This window comes from Mus musculus, chromosome 4 (assembly GCF_000001635.26).
Source record: "Mus musculus strain C57BL/6J chromosome 4, GRCm38.p6 C57BL/6J".
Lineage (NCBI taxonomy): Eukaryota > Metazoa > Chordata > Mammalia > Rodentia > Muridae > Mus > Mus musculus.
In genome coordinates, this window is record NC_000070.6 from 62,755,995 (window position 1) to 62,775,710 (window position 19,716).

Genomic DNA, 19,716 nt, shown 5'->3' on the forward strand with positions numbered 1-19,716 from the left:
ACATTTTTTCACATGGGGAAACTGAGGCCCAGGGAGGAGCTAGGATGAGGACATGCTACGGCAAGTGGGGTGACTCAACCTGACATGGCTGTAGCCATCTTGGTGATACTCACCATTTTCCCTGCCTGCTGACCCTGGACCTCATCTCAGGCTCCAGGGTTCAGGACAGGTTGCTGTGACAGGCAGGTGAGCCGGGGGATGCCTGGGCTGTTTCTCAGCTGAGCTTCACTTGTTCATGGCTTTAGTTTTAGAGAGTGCTGAGGGACATCCTGCTTGGCTGCTGTTCATTTCTGCTCAGCCTTTTCTGGAAACTTCTTTGTCCCACTAGTGTGTCCCCAGGATCCTTTAGTTTTGCTATTGCCTATGACACTTTTCTGTTCTGAGTGCTGGACAGACTGCACATCATGTATTCATGGGTCTGCTCTCTCTCTCTCTCTCTCTCTCTCTCTCTCTGTGTGTGTGTGTGTGTGTGTGTGTGTGTGTCCGGGCACACATGTGTGTGCACACACATGTATATGCTTATGCTTGCCTGTAGAGGCCAGAGGTCAACAATGAGTGTCTTCTTTAATTTCTCTTCACATTATTTTCTGAGACAAAGTCCCTCGAAGGATCTAAAGTTTGCTGATTGGCTAGACTGGCTGGCCCGCTAGCCCAGGATCCTCCTGTCTTTCCCCTCCTCCCTTACTGGGACCCCAAGTATGCACCTATGTGCTTGGCTTTTATGTGGCTGAGTGGGGAGCTCAACTCCGCCTGTCTGCATTGATGTATTTTACTGAGCCGTCTCCTCTGCATGTCTTCTCCACCCGTCTGTTTCACGACAACATGTGAAGCCAGCCCTCCAGACAGGAAGAGTGATACTCTCTTGAATGGCTGAGAGAGAAGTGCACAGAATCTGTGCAGCCCTGCTATTAACACTGCAGAGTTTCCCGAGTCTTACTTCAGTGCTTATCTCCTCCTTGGGAGACCCTCTGCTCCCTGCCAAGCCACAGGGGGATTGTGGGCATGGCCTCCAACCCTGGGCCCTCAACCACATTCTTGGGATTGCTGGAGGGAGAGGCCGGGGCTGAAGCTTTGCGGTTTGCCTCTGTTTCCTGTTAGAAGAGCTACTGAGGCTTAATGTCACCGTTCATACCTCATCGGAGATCCAGAGATGACAGTCTGTCAGCCTCTGTCTGGATGCCTCCCGGAGGGGACACTCATCACCTCATCCACATGACCTGCCTGCCCCAGTCAGTGCTTATGCTGAGAGCACACTTGAATCCAGGTAGGGCCCTGACTCCTTGTCAAGGTCCCTCCACATCTCAAGCTATACCAGGCTGTTCTTCAGCTTCAGGAGTGGAGTGAACCCCCGAACTGCTCCTTCCACCAACCTGGTCCCTGAGGCCAAAGCTCAAGAGTTCTGCCTCCAGAGACTGTGAAGTACTGCCAGCAGGCAGCCCCTCCTCTTTGACTCTGGCCAAGCCACACGGGCTCCTGGTGCCTGTGAACTACACAGTTCTGGGCCATTCTGCTGAAGGCTATCTCTCTTCTCACTGGGAAAGGGAAGGCACCTCTGGCTCAGACTGGAAGTCAGCAACCAAAAATAAGGAAAGCTTCTTTCCAAAACTCGGTGTGTATCTCAGATGACACTTTTGTGTCTCTGGGGCTCAGTTTTGTCATCTTCAGAATGGGTGACGATTCCTGCTCAGCACCTGCGGGCTGGTATAAAATTCAATGGCAGCTCTGAAAGTGAACGCCTTGCGGGTAAGTGCAGGAGACAAAGGTAAAGATAGCTTAGCGACAGCATCTCAGGCAGAAGAGGCCCCAGGAGAACCCAGGCCCCCAGAATCCTATTCACAGGAACTCCTCTCCACACATCAAGCCTCAGGTCAGGTCTCTAGAAGACTCCAGGCAGATGTGCCTATAATCTTAAGGTGCCTGTGTCAAAAACATCACAGACCACAGCGTCCTAAGACAATTTCAGGGAAAGATGAGGTTTTTAGAACAATAGGGCAGTGTGGTGGTGAGTTTTAGAATCACCTGGGAAGGGAGTCTCAGTGAGGGATTGTCTAGATCATGGAATGGCCTGTAAACATGTCTGTGGGGGATTGTCTTTATTGCTGAGGTGGGAAGACCCAGCCCACTGTGGGTGAAACCATCCCCTAGGTGGGGGTGGGGGAATCTTGTACTATCTAAGTGTAGAGCGTGTAGAGAGTGAGCACAGGCATGCGCACACTTATTCCCAGTCTGTTCTTGGATGTGATGTCACTGGCTTCCTTACGTCTTTGCTGACTTTCCCACTGTGATGAACTATAACCTGGAACAGTGAGCCAAGGCAAACCCTTTGCCCCCACATGCTGCTTCTGACAGGATGTCTTACCACAGCAACGAAAATGAGACACAGCCACTCAAAAATCACTTTTAAAACCTACTGCAAGACAGAAGGAAAAACTGTCGTAGGTTTTGAATAAAAACAAACAAACAAACAAAACAAAACAAAACAAAACATGGCTCGGAGACTTCCAGCCAGTGACCAGCTGTATTTTCCTCCATCTCTGTCCCTGGTTCCTTCTTGCTCCAGCACAGGCCGACTTCCTGTTGTCTGTGTTCTCCTGTGTTGTTCAGGGACTGAGGGAAGCAGCGGTGTGGCCCTGTGGTGGACAACCCAACCCAACCAACCAAACTCCCTGTGAAGCCCAGGTCTTCTGCATCAAACCACGCCCTTCTCATTGATCCCACATTACCTATTCACAAAACCGGGTCCAAGCTCACTGTGCTGCCCAGGCATGGCCACTGTCGGTGTCAGTCTCACGGTCCTCACCTTCTCACACAGGCTAGTATTAGAATGTACTTTTCTGAAGAACTTGGAGCCTGTTTGGCCCACACTCTCAGGCAGCAAAGCTTACACTGAATAGAGTTAGGGAGTTTTCAAGTTAGCTCTGAGCAGGCAGCTGCAGATACGGCCCCTGGGAGGCCCCTGGGAGGCCTAGCTGCTTAGTTGCTTGAGTTTTCATCAGTCTCCCAGATAGATTCTGAGACCAGACTTGGGTCTCACAGGCAGTGAGTGATGGATCAGGGATGACAACGCCCTCTTCTACTTGTGGTGACCATCATGATTTGGAAGTCAGTGGGCCACCTAAGATAATCTTCTGGGGACATACCCAACAAAGCCGATCTCTCCCTGTTCTGCCTGGTGAGTTCTAACATTAAGCTTTGTAGCTTGCTATATCCAGGAAGAATCCTGACTGCAAGAACTACAGGGAGGCCAGTGTTGGTGAATAGGCTTTTCACTGTCTTGAAAATAACACCAGGGACTTCTCACTCACTACAAGGGCAATGCACTCTGGGTCTGGGGAGTCTGGACAGTCAGCGTCTTCCCATGCTTCAGCCTGGGCCTTGCTGCTGGAAGGCCAGGCTGACCACCTATGCTGCCTGGCTTCCTTAGGGTTTTATTACTGGGATCAGAAACCAATGACCAAGGCATTGCTGTCCTTATAAGGACAGCATTTAATTGGGGCTGGCTTACAGGTTCAGAGGTTCAGTCCATTATCATCAAGGTGGGAGCATGGCAGCATCCAGGCAGGCATGGTGCAGAAGGAGCTGAGAGTTTTATATCTTCATCTGAAGACTGCTAGCAGAAGACTGTCTTACAGATAGCTAGGAGGAGGAGGGTCTTAAAGCCCATGCCCACAGTGACACCTACTCCAACAAGGCTATACCTTCTAATAGTGCCACTCCCTGGGCTGAGCATATACACACCATCACAATGCTCTTGCTGGAAATGTGGGCTTGATAATGACTTCTATAGGTTGCCTGCCTGGATTCTTCAAGGAATTTGATTCCCTGAGGAACGGAGCTAAGGAGGTACAACAGGAAGGATGCCTGATCAGACCCTACATTGGGAGAAAGTGGGCTGGCACAAGGTCCATGAGGTGGCAGGTGGGGGACATGAACGTGGATCTTCTGTGGAACAACACTGCCAGAAGGATGCTGGTTTTCTTTGCTGCTCAGTCGTGAGGAGTTGAGCAGAATATCCCTGCTCCTGGGATACGTGAGCTTGAGGGTCTGGGCTGAGGATTCAGTCCATCGCGATTGAGAAGACCAGTCATACTGCATCCACATGGGGAGAGAGTGGTGGCTGCAGGAGCTCGGCTTGCTTGCTTCTCTTTATCCAGTCCAGCACCCAAGCCCAAGGAATGCTGCTGCCTACCTGTCACTTAACCTGAGATGATCTGGCACAGTTCTGCTCACAGGCTAACCTAATTTACATACTTCCTCGTGGAGGGTTCTGGGTTCTGGAGGCTTGCCTCCTGGGTGTCTAGATTCTGTCAAGTTGGCAATCAACATTTACTCTATGGTAGAAAAAAAAGTTTTCATCAATCTCCTCCCCACCCCCATCTCCAAGTCTTGGTTATTGTGACACCCTCTCCCTACCCCATGCCTGCCACAGAACTGTGGCCCTCATACCCTGCCCATGCCTTGGCTTACTGCCTCTGCCTGGACTCTTCTCTGTATTGGACAGTGACTAATATCTTTCATCGAATTTTGTTATCCAGAAAACAGATTTGTAGGCTAGGTAACAGCATTTAGGAAGTGTGTTGACTCAGCCAAGTTGGCTTAAACCGTTTTATGCCTCGGCTTCCTTGTCTGTAAAGTAGGAAGAACTGTCCTGGGGATTAAATGTAATGGAGGAAATCTGGGCGGAAAGTAAGTGTTCAATAAACGATGACTGGGCGACTTGTTCCAGGCTTAGTCATTTTGGGACACTCAATGGTACAAGAGCCAAGCCCAACTGAAGCTTCCGAGGTACCCCTGAGGGGGCATGCCATGGCGGCCATCTCCTTCTCCCAGGTCTCCTCTGGTGCATGAATGATCATGCCAAGCAACTACCAAGAACTTGGGCGTGGCATGGCAGCTCACCTTGCTGTGCTGCCAGGTGTGGATCTATAACTTCAGAGGCTCAGTGCTTTATGTCCCCCTCCCCCACAAGGTAGCATGTCGGTTCTACCCAAGCTGTTAACAACCGTGTAGACATCGGGAGCTAGCGTGTTTCCTGTATTCGCATAGGTAAAGCAGAGTTGCCCTGTTCCAGAGAGACAGCCTCCCTGGAGTGTTTGTTTATAAGAGGGTTAGTGCTTTCTAAGTGTCTCTGGCCTGCAGCCAATGGATGCCCTTCCCCGTTCATGAGCCTCAAAGGCTCCTGAAGCGCCATCTCTTTTCCCTAAAGAGAGATTCTTGCCAGCCTCATCTGTTCCAGGAGGCTCTGCCATTGTCTTAGTCCAGACATTAAAATAAAAACATCTTATTGGACCCTATGCTGGGGAAGTTTGGTCCAGCTTTATCATAGCCAACATTCCTCTGCCTCCAGCCCCAGCTGCTGGGACATCTGAAAAGCAGCTTGTTGAAGAAGAAGCCAGGAATGAAGGACAGGGCCTGGCAGGAGCCAGAGAGCTGAGGCTGCAGCCCCTGCATTGCTTCTTGGGTGCTCTTGGGATGAGAAATTAACAGCTCCCCATTCCTCTGCCTCGGGGCTCTTGTATAAGCTGGGCTCTGCTCATGTCCCTCTCTCCACCTGGTGACTCTTGTTCAGCTATGACACCTCAGTCTAAACACAGAATCATCATGTTCAATGCACTTACTGTCGGATGGTTAGGAGCACTGTGAGAAAATTTGACTGGCTTGGTGAAAAAACAACCAAACCAAACCAAACCAAACCAAACCAAACCAAACCAAACCAAACCAAACCACAACAAAACAGTGGATGGCCTGGGTAAATCTGCCCTGTACAGACTCCAACTCCCTGGTTCTGGCAGAGACTGGCTTTAAAGGTGTCCAGCCTGCTGCTTCCAGGAGCTCCAGTTGCCCCCTGTCTTCTGAGTCCTTGGCAGAGTTAAACAGTCCTGACTTGGCCCTGTGCTGCCCTCTAGTGTCCAGTTCTGAAATAACATGTGGTGGAGTTGCCTTCCAATCTGGAAGGATGGTCCCAGTTTTGACAAATAAAGGAGGTTTAAATTTGCTAATTTACCTTGGAGAATAATTAGCAAGTACTATGATTTGGTCGCATTCTGCAAGGTTCTAGAAAGTTCTTAGTAAAGAGAACCCACAGGGCTAGCATTCAGGGTGTTCTGAGGGGAAAAAAGGTTGGCCAGTGAGTGAACAGGTAGATTGTGCACACACACAATTATAGGATGCCAGGGCCACACCAGCCAGTGCTTTGGTGGGTCAGTTATTAACTTGCCTTTCTGTGGTCCTAGATATGTGGCCTGTCTTGGACCCAATGGTAACAATCATGGCTAACAACTCTGTAAGACCTAACTCAGAGGCAGGCACTGTTTCTTATCCTCAAGACAAGGTCAAGACAAACTCGGGGGTGGGGGGTGGGGGATGGGGGGTGGGGGGTGGGGGGTGGGTAGGGGCTCATGCCTCTGACCTCACTCAGCAGCAAGGCCTGTCTTCGGAGGATGGTAAATTTGGACTCCTACAGTTTGTAGGCATGACACCCACAAACCCTCTCTTCTCCCACCCCGGCAGGACGGCTCAAAAGAGCCGTTTGTGCTGGTTTCTTTTCCCGTTGTGGTGAGGGAACCCTGATGAAAGCAACCCCAAGGGGAAAGGGTTATTTCTGGATCACAGCTCGAGGGCAGAGTCAAGGGTGCGGGAGTTTGAAGCCGCTGGGCAAATCCCATCCAGGGTCAGGGACAGAGCAGGAACACCCCCCCCCCCACTCAGCTCCCCTTCTGGGTGTCCTCCATGGCCCCACTCAGGGAATGGCACCCTACACAGCAGGTGGGTTGTCCCAGGTCAGCAGAACACAGAGAGGCCTTCTCCAGGCGATTCTAGATTCTACCAAGTTGAAAGCCACAACTCACCCGACCTATCATTCCGGCCGGTGTCCTCTTTCTAAACTATCCAAGAGGCTTGGGTTAGGGAGAACGAGGGGGAAGACATTGTGGAAGGCCCTGCCCTCAGAAACCCTGAAGGGCTCCCTGTGGCAACATCAACCTTGAAGAGACTGTGAGGCAGTGGGCCGTGTGGGGAGGGAAGTTTTCAGAGGAGGTAAGGATGGAGTGGGCACAGAAGGTTGAGCAGGACTCAGGTGCCTTGGTGGCTCTCTGACTCTGAATCTCCCAGCCGTGCCCCTCCCCCCACTCTCTTCACTCCTTGATTCTCGACTTGACAGTCATAGCACAGCCGGCAAGGGTGCCTCTGCCTCCACTCACCTTCCTCCTACTCCTGCTCAAGGGTCACCAGAAGTCCCCTATCACTGTACAAAACAGACAGCAAACTCAGTCCTCTGCGCACCCAGCTTCTCCCTTGCCCATGCCCTTGTGTGTGTGGCTCGGTACATGTTGGTCGGGACTCAGCACTCAAGATCAAGGTCTTAAGAGCATGGCAGGGGCTGGCTGAGCAGCTACTAGACCGGATCCTACCCATTCTTGAGTGGCAGCTCCTGAGACAGATCTCAAGAAGGCAGAGAGGCAGGGCAGAGTTGACACATACCTGTATATTTAATTATAGGAACCCATGTGCACATACACCTATAAACACGTGCACGGACACACAGACACTCATATGCATAATACCCTTGTGAGTACACACCTAAAGACATGCATGAAGTGCACCCAAGCAAATGATACACAGCCATCCATCTGTGACTCCCCACCACGTGCATATACGTATGCTTACTTTTGAGGCATGCGTATTTCATACAGTATAACCTGACATCAAGCTTGCTATAGACTCAAGGATAACCATGAGCTTCTGGTTCTCCTGCTTTCACCTCCTGGGGGCTCAGATTAAGGTATACACCACTACACTTGGTTTGTGGAGCTCTGAGGGTGGAACCCAGGGCCTCGCGTATGCTAGGCAAGCACACTACAAACTGAACTATAGTTTAAGCCTGCGTATATGTGTACCTCTTAATTTTTAAATTTTTTGGTTTTTTGAGACAGGGTCTCTCTGTGTAGCCCTGGCTGTCCTGGAACTTACTTTGTAGACCAGGCTGGCCTCAAACTCAGAAATCTGCCTGCCTCTGCTGGGATTAAAGGCATGCACCACTATGCCCTGCATATGTGTACTTCTAATGCCTGACTCCCAAACCCTCCACTTGCTGGGTGATGACCTAATTGCTCAGGGCCTGGTGCAGAGCTTGTCTGGGCTGTGGCTGTGGATAGCCAGGCCTTCCCAGAATGCCTATGAAGGTAGGTCTGTATAGGGGACGCCACTGGGCCTCTGCTGACACCTTGTGGAGATGCTCCAGAAGGCACTCGTCTGCAACAGAGTAGATGGCAGGCTCTCAGTTTCTGTCATGGGGCTACTGGGAACATTTAGCGTTCCTGAAGCTACACAGTCCCGGGACAGGTCGCATTGGGGTTTTGTCAAATGCCATGGGTGTTCACTGGGCCTGGAGCAAGGTCCATATTTCTACCACCTACAAACCCTTACCTTCCTTATCAACCACACCAGGCCCCTGCTTTATTCTCTGTTGCCCAGTGAGCTGACTACTCATCTGGGTGTCTGGAAATTCCCGGCCTCTGGTCTAGATGTGTGCTCTGAGAATGTAGAGATGGGTACAGGTGTGTGTGGGGGGCTAAAAAAGGGAGGCAGAGCAAAGGGGACTCCTTGTCCCAGGAAACCCTTCCAGCTGAGAACCTTGTATTCTGGGGAGGAAACATTTGGAGGATTAAGTGACACCAGGGAACATAGGGCTCAGTGCACAGGTGGAGATGGTGCCTTAGGTCTTGTGTGTGTGGTAACAACTGAGGATACTGCCAACTCAATGGTCTAGCCAGGCCTGAGGGGTACGGCCTTCTAGGAGGGAGGAAGAGAAAAATGTGAGGCACTACTCAGGCTTATTTTCCATAATGTGTAAGACTGTGAAAGGCAGCCTGATTCCTGGTTGAGCTAAAGTTAGAAACCCTGGTAACCCTGTGGGTAGGCAGGTGTTTTGCCTGCTTCCCGGACACTAGGCTGCAGCTCTCCATAGATTTGTGTCTTTCAGTTACCTAAGGGCAACGCTCCGAGCCCCACCACAGGTAGAGGATGTGACCTGTGGTCATGTAGCCTCAAGACAGATCTCCATTTTAATGATGTACCTAAAGGCCTGGAGGCTTAGCCAATAAGCTTTCCTTCCCAGACACTCCTCCCTGCAAAAGGTATTTAACCTCAGGCCCACTCTGAGAAGGGGGTATGGTTTTACACATCCACTTTCCACCATGACAATACATGTCTTAAAACCATGGACTGTCTTTTTTCATTGGGATCCGCCATGGAGAGCAATGGAACAACCCTTTGTCTAAAGAGCCGGCCACCTAATCTCCCACAGAAGTCTTCTCAGTGTTCCTAGTCATGACCTCCACCAAGCCAAGCCACCAACCGAACAAACCAGTACTCTCCTCCCGGCAGGGCCCAGCCAGAGCTCTCCCCTCTTTTCCCTTCGACCCCAGCTGGTGCCCAAGATCCTGAGAACCAGGCAGCCCTGGCCTCCCTGCAGGCCTGGGGACCCCTGACCCAGCTCCAGCTGTCCTCAGGACCTCAGACTGTGCTCCCCCACTCCCAGAGCAGTGTCCCCCAGCTTCCCATAGCCTGACACCCGCCAGGCGTTGGTGTGGAGTACATGCAATCAAAACTTCCCACATCCTACCTCCCTGAGTGGCCCGAGCACTGTGGCAGAGCAGACGCGGGTCACCACAAACCCTACCGTCCACCTGGTATGCCAAGATCCTATTAGCAGGGTGTGCTGGCTAATCTTGAGTGTCACCTTTATTGGTTAAGAGATGTTCAGGAGCATCTAGTAAAATATAACACTGGGGTATCTCGGAGCATTTCTAGAGAGGATTAGACCATGAAGACTCTGACTAGATCAATGGATCAGCCTGCTCATGGCTTCATTATAGGAGAGCATTATTGGGGGAAGGGAAGAGCAGGCTGAGGCCTTAGGCAGCAGTTGTCATGGGTGTCCTTGGGGCTGTCTCTTGCCTTGGTCCTTTCCTGGATTCTTCTCTGCTTCCTGGCAGCCATGATGTGAGTTGCCCTGTTCTCCATAGAGAGAGGTTCGGAACCCCCTGAAACCATGAGCACAAACAAGTCCTGCTTTAATTACTTTCTGTCAGTATTTGGTCACAGAGCCGAGAAAAGTAACTAAGACAGTGCAGCTCTTTGCATTAAATAGGAAACGTTACTTTTGTTACATAAAATGTAACATTGAAATCACGAGTCAGGAAAGGCTCTAAGTTTACCTACCAGATAGTATCTTCTCCCCTCCCCCCCACCTCCCCACACACTGTGCCCTGGTTTCCCTTCCTAGCTTCAACCTGTCACCTCCTGGTGGTTCCCTGTCCCCTGTGCTCTGCAGAGGGTGTCTGTGAGGGCCTGGGGTGGGTATCCTTGGGATCTTTGCCTACTTCTCTGCAGTCCCCCTTCCTAGGTGGTACCATTACTGCCTTCTTGACACTGAAGCCTTACTTTCCTGGCTTGTCCTTGGCCAAGGCCTAGTATGACTCAATCCAGGGCTGATGGCTACTTACTCCCCCAGCCCCGAGGCTGGAGGCCGAGCCCATGTCTATGGACGCTCGTCAAAGCCCACTGCTTATTGAGTTGTTTGTTCTCTGTTCTGTGATTCCTTCATGGCCAGATGCTCAGGGTTCTAAGCTTAGTAAAGTGTGACTTCGTGTAACTCTAGGCTGATGGACAATAACCAGGATGCTATGGTTGGCACAGGCCGTGGGTAGGGAGCAGAGGGTGGCAGCATCTTCCCACATTTTTCGGTCCAGGTGGACTATGTGAAAGGAACCCACAGAGTTCTGAATCTTGTGGCTCCCTTCCTGAAGCCCATGTGCCTTCTCCTTCCCTTCTCCTCTGCCTTCTCATGGCCTCCCTATGGAGCCACGCTCTTTCCTCCAGCCCTTGAACTTTATGTGGCTTCCTGAGCCCCAGCAGTCACCACTGACCTCTGTGCCTTTGCCCCAGTTGCTCTTTGGGTGACAGTGGCTTTTCATTCATCACCTGGAAGAGACTAATGATACAGGGCTTAGGTGCACAGCTTCTTCAAACCCTCTCTGATGTCCTCTAACCAGATGAAGGTCCCCATCTTCTACCACGTTAATTTACCTACTCATTGCTACATGTTTCACCAACCCCACTTTCTTTAAGGTCCGGGTGCCTTCTTGACACTCCTTTGTGTGGAGTGACTTCATGGCTCGGCAGGAGGCATGCAGTCTCTGCCATTGTCATCAACACTCAGTCTCATTCTGGTGATAAGGGGGAGGCATGTGGGTGATACGTGGGAAGCTCAGACTTGACCAAGTGAGGATGGGCTTAGTACAAGGCTGGGGGAGCCTCCTAGACCGTGCCTGCCTAGCACACATGAAACCCAGGGTTTGAGTCCCATTGAGGCATAAAACCTGCAGGATGAGACACTTGCCTGTAATCCCAGCACTTGAGGGGTGGAGGCAGGAAATTCAAGGTCACCCTTGACTACATAGTGAGTTTGAGTCCAGCCTGGAATACCTGTGGTTCTCTGTAGAACCCATCCTACTAAAGACAGACACCTAAACCCCTCTGCTCATGGGAACTAGCCGTAAAAGTAACCACTCTGGTCCCCAAAATGTACCTGGTCAGGGAGGAGGCAGCTGAGGGATGGAGGAGAAGAGGAGGGAAGGTGGGCAGGAATGAGAAGCGCCAGGTTAACAATAAAACAAAACTGTTCTCAGCCAGCCTCCTCTGGCGGCCCCCAAGTTGATGTGGAAGCCACCAAATGTGTGTATTTGTGGAGTCGTAAGTAGGTCAGATATTTCTGTCTCTAATTATTACTTGTGGAGAAGATGTGTCAGGAGCTTGCCGCAGGGGGAGAGTATTGGAGCAGCATCGATCTTCAGAACCCCAGGCCCCCTTTGTCCTCGAAGGCCTTGTGCAGAGTAATAAAAGAACCAGGGGATGTCCCAAATCTACGTCCAAAGGGTGTGGGGAGGCAGTTTGGGAAAAGTCTAGAAGGAAATAAGAAAATGTCCCAGCCCTACAGAGTCCTATACCTTGTCTGCCTCGGCTTCTCACTGGTTTCTGTCTTTAGTTTGTGTGCAAAATTTTGCCTCATGAGCTTCTCCATGGGGGATGACCTTTTGGGGAGGACAATCTTTTGGAGACCAGCGGTTTCCCTGGTGACGTAGGAATAGGGGCCATTTCCTATGCAAAGTAAACACCTACCAAGAACTGGCTGAAAGCGAGAGAGACATTGCTGGCATTAATATCAGGCAGCTGGTGAGATGGCTCAGAGGACACAGATGCTTGCTGCCCCCCAAGGCTGGCCACCTGAGATTGATTTCTTTGTCCCACATGGTGGAAGGAGAAGTCCCGTGCCCAAAACGTGTCCTCTGACCTCTACATATTCACTATGGCATGTGAACACCAGCTCCAGACTCACACTTGTACACATGTGCAAAACAAATTCATAGAATGTAAAGTAGATCAGGTGGGAAATTCGGCTGTTCGTGGGTCAGACTCACTCAATACCTACATGTTCACTGAGTACTAAAAGTGTCCTGGATTTTGTGCCAAGCATATTGGACAGCCGGACCCACAAGACTTGGCTCATCATCTCTCCACTCCTCCCTCCCTCCCTCCCTTGGTAGAGAGAGCTTAGCATGCATGATTCCCAGTACCTCGTAAACCTGGCTGGTGGTACTCATCTGTCATGCCAGAACTTAATGGCAGAGATAGGAGGATCAGAAGCCCAGGGTTATCCTTGGTTATATAGCAAGTTCAAGGCCAGCCTCCAAGCCAGCCAGTTTTATAACCACAAGCCAGCTCCTACAGCTGTACCGAGCAAGCAGCTGAGATACAAACATATCCCCTCTCCTCTTAGGACAAGGTGCCCCTCTAATTAGTTTTCTTGCACAGGCTCTGAGACTTGTCAATGCTTTATGCAAAGTTATGCAGAATATGTAAATCAGCAGAGGCTCTGCTTGTCTCCTCACCCGGGGCCACAGTGTGTCTCTGATGTGAGGAGGAAAGCTTCCAGGTGGGTCGGGTGGGTCGTCTGGGCATTGGGGTGTTCCTATCTACAGTGTCACTTGCTTGAAAGTCCCCTGTAAGAACTGTGCCCCCGAGCTGGAACTCGAAGGCTCCTGGGAAATGGAGAGGGCTGACTGGATCTATTTGGAAGCTCTTGGCTTTGATTTTCAGGAAAATGAACCTTAGTTTTCCTCACTCAAAGGGAAAGCAGGTGAGCATGGTTCCTGCAACAACCATGGTGTTTAGACTCCTGCATGGAGGCTTCTGCAAAGTTACTACTCTCTCAGTTTCTCCACTGCTTCTTCTGTGGTTTTCCCTGTTGCTGTTTGAGCTCACCAACGTTGCCAAGGCTGCCTTTGAGCTTATAAGCACAGGCAGCCGAGCCACTGTCCCTGTAGCTGGGACTTCGTCTGCATGCCACCAAACTGGACTGGCTCTTTCAGTGACCTGTGTTCTCACCCATCTCCTGCCTTCATGGTCACACCCCCTACATTCCATCTTACCTCCCACTCTTACCACCCACTCTAACCACCCCCTTCCACCCCACTCTACCCCCCACTCCTACTCTGGCCACCCACTCCAGGTCAGGTAAGGCTTCCTTCATCCTAGGCCTTGCTCACCTCAACTACCAGCTGGCTACTTACTTGCCTTGGGCAGGAATAGTGAGGATGTCCCCAGGGACTGAGGCCGGTTTCTCCAAAGCCTGTGGCTCTGGACCCTCGTGGCTCAGCTGTCCCTAATTAACAGTGAAGAATGAACTACTGAGAATGAGTGTCCAGCTTCCATTAGAACAGCCTCCCCCCCCCCCCCAGAGCAGCCGAGTTCCCCACCCCGTTTGTGACTTTAGACTATAAATAGGCACAAGGACACCACGCTCCTCACCCTCCCTAATATACATTTTAATTTTTAATAACTTGAGAAATCAGTGACTATACCTATGGGAAAATGATGAGGAGCCAGCCACATAAATTAATGGAAAGTGTGTGTTCACAGTATCTAACTGTATTAAGTGTGAATAATAATTAATTATAGATTCTGCATGCCGCTGTGGCCTAGAGAGTTCTCGAAGCCGATGGGAAAGAATTTAAAAAGTCATCCATCACCCCTGTGCTCTACCCCAGGCCATAACATAACAAGCAATAGCCAAAGAATTTTCCATAATTTATGAAAACCAGTATCGTGCAGGAAAAAGAGCCTGTATTAGGAGCGTAATTGCTTGGGAAAAGGAGCTATAGACAAAGTGTGGCTTAAACGATTTGAATTATCTGCTCACCTTCTTTTCTTCTCTCTCAACCATTCATCCACTCACCCACCCATCCGCCCACCCACCTGTCTGTCCATCCATCCATCTACCTGTCTGTCCGTTCCTCTGTCCATCCATTCAATCACTCCTCACATACCCCGGGAGGTAGGACAGTTAGCACGTGGGAACTTTAAGTGCAATTATTTGGATTCAAATAAAAGTTTAATCATGTTGTGGCTGCGTAATATTAGGTAGCATCGTTTAACCTTTCTGCTGGTAATAACCGCAGTCCCTGCCTGGTAGGTTTTATATGGAGGGTGAATACAGCTCCCCTGGAGTGCTTAGTATGGCTTTTCAACACTCAATAGATACCACCCTCAGCTGCGGCTGGGTGTTGTGTGGATGCTACTTAAGACAGACCAAGTTTCTGCCTTTGAAAGAGCTGCTGACTAGTACAGGGCAGACAGCAAGGAAGCAAGCATAGTTAATGTCACAAACCACCCGGGCCAGTCATGCCAGTGACTGCAGCACTGCCCTCAGGGAATAGGGCCAGCTTCAGGCTAGACCTGAAGGTCCACAGGAGCTAACTAGCTAGGTGACAAGTTTTCAGATCCTGGCTCAGAGCTATACGTCTATCGGGACAACTTTTACTTGTGTGTGTGTGCGTGCATGAATGTGGAGGCCAGAGGTCAACATTAGGGCTGTTCCTCGGAGGCTATCCACATTGTTTTTGGAGACAGGGCTTCTCAGAGAGACATGATTAGCCCAGGCTGGCTGTCCAGTGAGCTCCAGGGACACAGCACTAGGGGCCTGCACAACCACTCCAGCTAATTCGTTTACGTGAATTCTGAGAATCAGACCGTGCAAGCATGTCACCAATGTCTCCCTGAGCTCTGCTTTGACTTTTTTTCTTTCTTTCTTTTTTTTTTTTTTTTTTTTTTTGGGTTTTCAAGATAGAGTTTCTCTGTATAGCCCTGGCTGTCCTGGAACTCACTTTGTAGACCAGGCTGGCCTCGAACTCAGAAATCTGCCTGCCTCTGCCTCCCAAGTGCTGGGATTAAAGGCGTGCGCCACCACGCCTGGCTGCTTTGACTTTTTAAAGGAAGGATCCACCACATCACATGTTAAGATACCCCACAGAACCCTCATACTAAAATTGTGATGGAGATGCAGAAAGAAACTGGACAGGAACCTCTGAAGGAAGTCCATGGAGACTCTGGAACTGGGCAGGTGAACTACAAGCGAGAGTGGAGGTCATGGCCCAGCCATGGAAGACTGAGAGAAGAAAACCCAGTTCTTCCCCCCTCTCATCAGCCAGACTGATTTAGAACGTAGCACTAGGGTCCTATAGAAAATAGGAAAGCTGGGGAGACCTTCTGACTTAGAAGCAAAGGGTAGGGCTGCAAAGACAGAGGAGTGAGGGGATGTTCTTCAGCGGAAGAAAACAGAGAGAAAGCAGGTGAGTTGGGGGGGGGGTGAAGCCAGGAAGATGGAGCAGAGAAGGGTTAGTGTTCACACTGCAAAGAACTCCTATGCACCAACAGTGACTCTCCATGCAAACTTGTGGAAGAAGAAGTCCAAGAACCCAGAAACCCATGAGGAGTTGTGCGGGTACATTAACAATCCAAGGCCTGGTGCTGGAAGGGCTCAGTGGATAAAGTGTCTGCTACTTGAGCATGAAGTCATGAGTACAGACCCCCATCACCCATGTGAAAGCTGGGAGCAGGGGTGTGTGCCTGTAGCCCCATGCCAATGGGCCAGAGGCAGGGGGACCGCCAGACCTCACTGACTCTCATATTCTCAAATAAGAAGATGTCCAACATCGACCTCTGGATTCTCCATGGATGTGTGGATGCACGCCCCAAGCAATCCAAGGCATGCAATGTGAAAGAAACCCTGGAACCTCATTTCCAGCCTGGATGGCGCAGCTAAAAGACACGTGAACTGGAGGATGCTGGGAAGGGCAGGTTGCAGTCTAGCCACTCCCCGCATGTGGGAGCCATTCTCTACAATGCCGAGTGTGGTCACCTCAGCCTCAAGCTATGCTCCTGGCATAGGTGTAGGTATGCCAAAGGAAGGACGTCCCTTCAAACTCTTGCCAGCTACCTACTACCTATGGGACCAGCTGGAGTTGATGGGGACAGTATCCAGCTGAAGGGGTTGCTCTTACTAGACTGTAGGGTTCTGGCATTCCAACAGCTGTTTGGGAAGGGAATTAAGCATTTTCTTAGGACTGTCCTAATTCTATTGCTATGATAAACATCGTGGCCAAAAACAGCTTTGAGAGGAAAATGTTTATCTCACGGTTTATAGTCCATCGTTGACGGAAGTCAGGGCAGGAACTCAAGCAGGGCAGGAGATTGAAGCAGAAATCATGGAGGAACACTGCTTGCACCCTGGTTCACATTTAGCTACCTTTCTTGTATAGCCCAGGCTCACTTGCCCCGGAATCACAATGCCGATCGTAGGCTGGGTTCTCCTTCTCAATTAGCAGTCAAAAAAAAAAAAAAAAATTGTGCTGCAGACAACCCAAAAGACCAGGAGGCAATTCTTCAACTGAAGTTTCCTCTTCCCAAGCATCTCAAGCTGACAGTAAAAATTAGCCATCACAGTGACCCAACAAGCCCCACCCTCCAACATCCATCCCAGATCCCCCTCACACAGAATAAAGGATACTGATGCTCATGGTGCTATTACAGTGGTGCTTCTGGGTACCACAGGTGTGGAGGACACTTAGATGTCCTCCACTGCGGAAGTGCATGAGTAAGAGAAGTGCATTCTGGTGGATTCCATACAGTCAGAAGCAGCTAAGAGACAGCTCCGCAGATCTCTGGGTACTGAGCCACAGAAGAGGCGACAGACAGAGCTACAGTGTAGGATTAAGCCACAGTCATCGAAACACACAGAAGCAGGACCACGCAGCGTGTTTGGTAAGGATTCACACATATGTAAGGACCTGCAGAGGAAACATTGGTGGGGGTGATTATGGGGGAGGAGCATAGAGTGGGGGGAGGGGGAGGAGCATAGAGCAGGGAAAAGGTGTAAATGAGAAAACATCGGAAAAGGAGGAGGTAAGCTCGTGGAGAGGGTTTTGCACGGTGCGACAGTGGGAACGCCGTGAGGAGATGAGGACCCCGCTTTGCCTTCCTCTGACAGAAATAAAAAGACAACAATGTTAGAAGGAAAAGCTTGTCCAACCTTGGAGGCTGTTCTGGTTCGAATCTGGAATGTGCCCTCATCCTAGGGTTTTATTCTCAACATTTGGTCCCCACTTGTTGATGCTATTTTGGGAACTTCGGGAAACATTGTGAGGTGGGGCCAGGCTGGTGGAAGGAGATTCTTTAGGGTGGGCCTTTAAGGTTATAGCCATGTCTGCTTCTCTGCTTCTGGGTCTACCACGACGTGAAGGGTGTCTGTCACAGCCTCCTGCAGCTGGGGCTACTCTGTCTTACCTTCTTCCCTGTTATCAAGGCTCCAAGCCCTCTGAAACCATGGCCCAGTCAACTTGTGCCCCCTCAGGTGTTTCTGCCAGGTTGTTACGGTCCTGGTGATACAAAGCTAAGCAGAACATGATCTCAGCTCACAGCCTGCTCCTCAGGGGTGGAGGGCATCTTGCCTCCTCCAAGGGCCCTGGCATGGTCTCTGTCTGCATGTGTCTGCCACCTGTTTTTCTCCCACTTACAAACAGCTGGCTAGCTGACAGAGGAAGCTGGCTGGACTGATTTTCTATTTTCCTCTACAGGAGAGTGAACCAGACCAGGTAGTAGGGAAAATAATCTATGGAGACACACTGGTGCCTCTTCTTTTGACTACCAGACTTTTGAAACTGGTTCCAAAGGAGCTGAGCATCCTTAGGAGTCTCACACTGGGAGGAAGGAAAGGCAGAAAGCTCATACCAGCCAGGGAAGGAGCATGGCTCCTGGAAACAGATGTTACACAGTTTTGACACATTGTCAGACCACCTTGCAAGAGAGACTGGAGACAATGATGGCTCCGTGATGGTTGGGAATACATCTTGACCAAGACTGTGTCACAACGCATACCTCTTGCCCTCTGTTTATGTCATCTCAGAACCTGGGAGTTACCTGGTTCATTTATTCCCTTCCCAGTATGGCCCCCATATTGAGTCAAATTCCTTCCTCTACTTCCAGACTGTTACTTGTCTGTTTAATCGACCTATTCACAACGGGCTGCCATGGTCCAGGCTCTGACCATACTAACTGGTTAATGTCAGCAGAGTGACTCCAACAGCAATGACAGAAAAGGAGACACTAATGAGACCCAAGAAACCCAGTTTTAAGAGTGTGGCCTCTTTTTGTCAAGTAGCTGACTGGTCCAGACCAAAGACTTTTCTTTACCAAGACCTCAATTTCTTGCTAAGAGCTCCTTAATGGAAGAGATTAGCTTCATTTGTCTTCAAGGTTTCTCCTGGTTCCTTCTAGAATCATAGTCAGCCTGCACTTGAGCCCTGGTGATGAGGAGTTTCAAAGCTGGAGTTTCAGGCAACAGAATGTGTCTAAGCGGCACTTGGTCCTTAGCCTGCTCCATGCAGATCTCCTGGAGGCCCTGTGCTCTTACCTGGCCTGTTGGTGGAGGGGGAACCCCCACAGCGATGCATGTAGGCAGGAACTACCTCCCTGAGGAGAGTCAGCAGGACAACTGTACAGCTAGCCGGTCTCTTCCATAGGATGGGCGAGTGAGCAAAACCAAACTGCCTTTGAGGCTCTTCCTTATGCCAGGTGCCCTCTTGACCGGTTCATTTCCTTTTGGGTCATCCCGGGGGGTCACCAGACCATTATTCCATGTTTGTTGTATGTCTCCCATCTTTACAGTTGATATCTTGTGAGCCAGCTCCTTTGTGTTACTCCAGCGCAGCTAAGCAGCCTGGAACAGCAACTCCGAAAGGAGCCAATCAATTGCTGGGGTGTCTCAATGAGGTCTGCTCTAGCTCATGATTCAGCAAGGAAGTGGTTATCTTCAGCGGCTCAGGGATTCACATGTGCCATTTGGTAGGCACAGAATGTACTTCTATTCCCTCTCCTCATCTCTGGAGCTGGGCTTACGAGTCACTTCCCTGAAGGGTGGAGTCACCCTGAGCACCCTGTCCAGTGTGGGTGGACATGCTTGCCTGCCATGACATCCATCTCAGCTGCACCTGCTCCTCGTGTCTTCTCATGGTCCCGGGAGTGCCTGGATAGAAGGGCCACACGTGACTCCCTTCTCCTTAAATAACAGACCTAGTTAGTGGTGCTCATAAGTGATTATTGAACAACATGTTGAAGAATGAGAGATGAGCAAGTGACTGAGTGAATTTGCACTCTGACACGTTTGAAACTCGGGCTTCGAAACCCCTCATCACCAGGGCTCAAGTGCAGGCTGACTGTGATTCTAGAAGGAACCAGGAGAAACCTTGAGGACAAACGAAGCTAATCTCTTCCATTAAGGGGCTCTCAGCAAGAAATTAAGGCCTTGGTAAAGAAAAGTCT

General features: G+C 50.4%; 1 long non-coding RNA gene across 2 annotated transcripts; it reads right to left on the bottom strand.

The window, feature by feature from the left end:
* Positions 1–9,220: 9,220 nt before the first annotated feature.
* On the bottom strand, positions 9,221–19,169 carry Gm30699. Of its 2 annotated transcripts, XR_390639.3 has the most exons (5): positions 18,809–19,169; positions 16,535–17,186; positions 13,632–13,723; positions 10,929–12,190; positions 9,221–10,043 (listed from the first exon to the last, which is right to left on the bottom strand). It is a non-coding gene; the product is annotated as a predicted gene, 30699 (long non-coding RNA). The 2 variants fall into 2 exon arrangements; XR_881345.2 differs by having other exon boundaries at positions 10,929–13,723.
* Between the last annotated feature and the right edge of the window lie 547 nt (positions 19,170–19,716).